Raw genomic sequence first — 5,304 nt, 5'->3', positions numbered from 1 at the left:
CCCCACAGAAAATGTCATTCTAAATGGAGAAAAACTGGAAATATTTCCATTGAAATCAGGAACCAGACAAGGTTGTCCACTATCTCCACTCCTCTTTAACATAGTGTTTGAAACTCTTGCAACAGCAATAGCACAAGAGAATGAAATTAAAGGAGTAATAATTAGAAAAAAAGAGATCAAATTATCCCCTTTTACAGATGATATGATATTATATCTAAGAGATACCAAAGATTCCACCAGAAAACTCCTAGGAATTACTAACACGTTCAGAAAAGTGGCAGGTTACAAAATTAATCTACAAAAGTCTGTAGCCTTTCTATATACCAATAACAAGCAATCAGAGAAAGAGTACATGGAAACACTCCCCTTCACAACAGCTGCAAAAAATATCTTGAAATAAAACTGACCAAAGACATTAAAGACCTCTACAATGAAAATTATAAATCATTAAAGAAAAGAGATTGAGGAAGACATCAGAAGATGGAAAGACCTCCCATGCTCATGGATTGGAAGAATTAATATTGTGAAAATGACCATCATACCAAAAGCCACTTATAGATTCAATGAAATGTCAATCAAAATCCCCATGACATTTTTCACAGAATTGGAAAAGCCATCCTAAGATTTATATGGAAGCACAAAAGGCCTCAGATAGCCAAAGCAAACCTGAGCACTAAGAGCAATGCTGGGGGGATTACTATATCATATTTTAAACTGTATTACAGAGATATAGTCATAGAAACAACATGGTACTGGCACAAAAATAGACCCATTTATCAATGGAACAAAATTGAACACCCAAATATGAGTACATTCAATTTCAGCCACCTGATACAAGGGGCCAAGAACATTCACTGGAGGAAAGACAGCATGTCCAGCAAATGGTGCTGGCAAAACTGGATCTCCACCTGTAGAAGAATGAAACTAAACTCCTATCTTTCACCTTGCACAAAAGTCAACTCCAAATGGATCAAAGAACTCAATGTGACATCTGAAACTCTTAAACTGTTAGAAGAAAACATTGGCAATAACCTAAAAGATATAGGTGTAGGAAATGATTTTCTAAACTGGACATCAATTGCTCAGGAAACAAGGTCAAGAATCAACAAATGGGACCTCATTGAACTAAAAAGCTTCTGTACATCAAAAGAAGCAACCAAGGAAGTGAAGAGAAAACCCACAGAATGGGAGAAAATCTTCACCAGCAACACATCGTACAGTGTTTTAACATCTAGAATATATAAGTAACTCAAAAAACAAAGTATCAAGAAAGGAAGTAACCCAATTAAAAGATGGGCTAAGGAATTGAACAAAGAGTTCTCTAAAGAAGAAATAAAGATGGCTAAGAAGCATCTCAAAAGGTGTTCAACATCATTAATAATTAGGGAAATGCAAATTAAACCCACTTTAAGATTTCATCTTACCCCAGTCAGACTGGCTAAAATCAAGAGAATAAATGATACCAAATGTTGGAGGGGATGTGGGGAAAGGGGAACACTCATCCACTGCTGGTGGGGCTGCAAACTGGTTCAACCCCTATGGAAAGCAGTGTGGAGAACACTCTTAAAAAACTACAAATGAACCTACCATTTGACCCAGTTATACTACTCCTTGGCATATACCAAAGGACTCATCATATTGTAGCGACACTTGTACAACCATATTTGTTGTTGCTCTTTTCATAAAGGCTAAGAGATGGAAGCAACCTAAGTATCCCTCAACTGACCAGTGGATAATGAAAATGTGGTTCACTTTTAACATGGACTTTTACTCAGCAGTAAAGAAAGAGGAAATCATGAAATTTGAAGGCAAATGGATGGAACTAGAAACTATTATACTAAGTGAAGTAATACAGACTCAGAAAAAAAAGCATATGTTCTCCCTCATATGTGGATCCTAGCACCAAATCCCTATAGGTGAGTATGTATCCAGACATAACTACAGTCACCAGGATAAAGAAGTGGAACCAGGGAGGTAAAGGAAAAGAAAGAATCTGAAAGGGAAGAACAGTAGAAAACAGGTGTTAACAAGGGAGATATGGATAAAAATGAAGTTATTTTAAGGGTAGGAGGGAGGGAAGGTTATACAAGGGACCTAGGAGATAAAGGGAAAGAAGGCGCTCAAGAGAGGTGGGACCATAGGAGAAGGGTATTATTAAGGGAGAAATGGGAAAAACGGGGGCACCTTAAATGAGGAAACTATGGTGGAAGGGTTAGACAATGTGAGAGATAAATAATGCCTAAGTAGTTTTAGAAAACCAGAGGGAACCATATTAGGCCAACAATCTACTGACAAATTATACATACAACCAGATCAAAGAATGTACTATATGTCTATGCATGGTTTATCTGAGAGTGATTGGTCTTTGCCCATGGTATCTACATGGCACATGGTAATTAAAAGTACAGACTGTTGGAACTAACCTTGGATGTTTAACAGACATACTTTGAGGCCTATACTCATTTGGTCAGAGGGACATAAAGGGCAGTTTTTGCTCCTTGCCCTCCTAGGTCGACTAAGTTCCAGGAGACTATGAGCATCTCTCTAAATGTCCTGTAACTATGTTGAGTGACCTGTCCTCTTGATCAAGGGGGCCATGGAGACCCCACCAGATGGCCCTAAACCAGTGTCCAGTCTACAAAGAGGAGGAGGAAACATTTCCTCCATTATTACAAGCAAAGTCAGCCATGTTCAAGCAGGACCTTTGACTTATGCTCACATAGATGGAACTAGTAAAAGAAAGGAGCCATGGGCTCCTCCCAAGCCCATGTTACCCCTGAGGAACAGATCCTCAAAAGACCTTAAGAGTAAAAATAAATTGGTGTATCTGGGCCAACTGCATGGTCTTAAACACCCAAAGGGAAAGTATAACCAAAGAATAAAAGGGTTGATATAATTTTTTGAGTTCATATGTATAGCTAAAGACTACATAACAAGAAACAATGCCAGACAGGAGATACCTTCCTTTGAGTTGTTGGCCAGGGTGGCCCAAAAGACTCCCAGACAGTAACCCAGCATAGAGCTGGGAAAATGAATAGCAGACCCCAATCTTATCTAACGGTACAGTGACAACTGATTGCTGCTAGATGAGGAACAGCTGATCTTACTAAAACAAAGATCTCTAGATAGGCTGACTAGTTCAGCAGATGGACAAGTACTGGAGAATGGTTGGGGGTGCCAACCACATAGTGGACAGTAACAGGGATGACAGAGTATACGGACTCCAGTATGTGGGAGGGGGGTGTCTATGGGAGGGTGCCATTTGGGAAGTGGGCATATAGATGAATAAGATTGTGTGGGATGTTCTGTATGATATACACACAAAAAAATCAACAAATTTTAAAAAAGACGTATTTGAGGAGGAAGCATAAAAATTTACTTCATGTGAAATAGTAGAGGTGATAACATTACCAGTGAAATCTAACTGCTGACTTTATATCCATACTCAGTTACTAAGGATCTCAGTGTAACTGACTGTGACTAGTAATCATCAGATATGTAGAGATTAAAGACACATGACCAAACATCTAAGTGTTAGTAGCATTAAAAAAGTAAGGAACAGCATATTTTAAAATGAAATGCAAAAATTTTTTAGTATAACTGTATTAATCAACTGTGAACCTAAACATTTACAGCCAATTTTGAAAGAGATGCTTCTTAGCTCTGGAAATTGTTATTGAATATGTCAATGCTGTTGTAATGAAATGCTTATTCTAATTATGTGGTTATTAAATAAATAATTAAAAAAGAATTATGTATGTTTCAGGGCTGGAGAGATGGCTCAGCAGTTAAGAGCACAGACTGTTCTTACAGAGGACCCAGGTTCGATTCCCAGCACCCACATGGCAACTAACAACCATCCATTACTCCAGTTTCAGGGAACCCAATACCTTTTTTTTGACCTCCATGGGCATCGTACACTTGCATACATGCAGGCAATACATGCACACACATAAAAATAAATATTTTTAAAGAAAGAATTATATATGTTTCACTTGAACTGAAAACTGTCTTTCTGAGGGCATGGAGGCACATGACTGTAATTTTAGTTTAAAACATATAATTTGGGGAGCTGAGGATGTAGTGCAGTTGGTAGAATGTTTTCCTAGCATATGCAAAACCCTGCATTCAACCCCACCACTGCACAATTCCAGCCTGATGGTGCACACTTGTACTTCCAACACCCAACAGGTAGAGAAGGGATTCAAAATTCAAAGCTAGCCTTGGTATATTAGTTGGTCTTCTGTGGTTGTGATGAAACACCATGGCCAAGGCAACTTATAGAAGGAATAGTTTATTGGGGCTTCCAGTTCCAGAGGGATAGCAGTCCCAACGTGGTTGGGGAGGCATGGCAGCCAGAGAAGAAAGCTGAGACACCACATCTTCGAGTAAGCATAGGAAACAGAGAGCCAAACTAGAAACAGGGCAAGATCATGAACTCTCAAAGCCAGCCCCCAGTGACATGCTTCCTACAGCAAGGCCACACCTCCTAAACCTTGGCAAACAGCACCACCAACTGGGGCCAAGTATTCAAATATGTAAGCCTACGGGGACATTTCTTATCCAAATCACCACACTTGGTTATACAGGGAATTCAAGGCCAGCCTGGGCTACTTTGTCTCAAAAAGAAAAGAAAAGAAGGAAAGAAAAGAGACAACTGTTTTCTAAGCCTACAGTAATTATCGTCACTTTATATGTAGTTTTCCCTAAAGACAGAAATTATTTCTTTGTCAAAATTTTAGCAGTTTCAATATGATTGAGCCTGCATTGAACGTGAGGAAAGTGTTCCATTTTTATGTTATCTTTTAATCTGAAATTTTCCTATAGTTCAATGAAATTTATGCCTTTAACATTTCTCATCCATACTAGAACCCTACTAGCAGATGCTTTTATAATATTTTTAGGGGATGATGTATGAAAACCTGCTTATAACTGGCTAAATGGAGACATTAGAAAATCAAATACCTCTTTCCTTTACAAAAGGCTGCTTCCATGGGGCAATATAAGCTTCAAAAAGTGGTTGTAATTTTGTGAAATTGCTGGCTTATGATGCATTAACGTCCAGAGAGTGTGCATTTTATTTCAAATGGAGGTCTTGAAATTAATGCTTTTACTTATAGCTGCATTGTTTTAATAAAACTTAGGGGATAATTATTTTAAAACCATCATCCTGTGTTTAAATGAAAAAATCATAAAAATTTGATAAATAACTTTAGAACATAAAAGCTAAAAGTTTTGATATATTTAAAGAGATTTAAATTAAATAAATGACTGCTACCACCACCAAACTTCATTCCAGAAAAT

This window comes from Nannospalax galili, unplaced genomic scaffold (assembly GCF_000622305.1).
Source record: "Nannospalax galili isolate Female #2095 unplaced genomic scaffold, S.galili_v1.0 scaffold325, whole genome shotgun sequence".
In the NCBI taxonomy this organism is placed as follows: Eukaryota; Metazoa; Chordata; class Mammalia; order Rodentia; family Spalacidae; genus Nannospalax; species Nannospalax galili.
Note: the sequence above shows the minus strand (reverse complement) of the source record.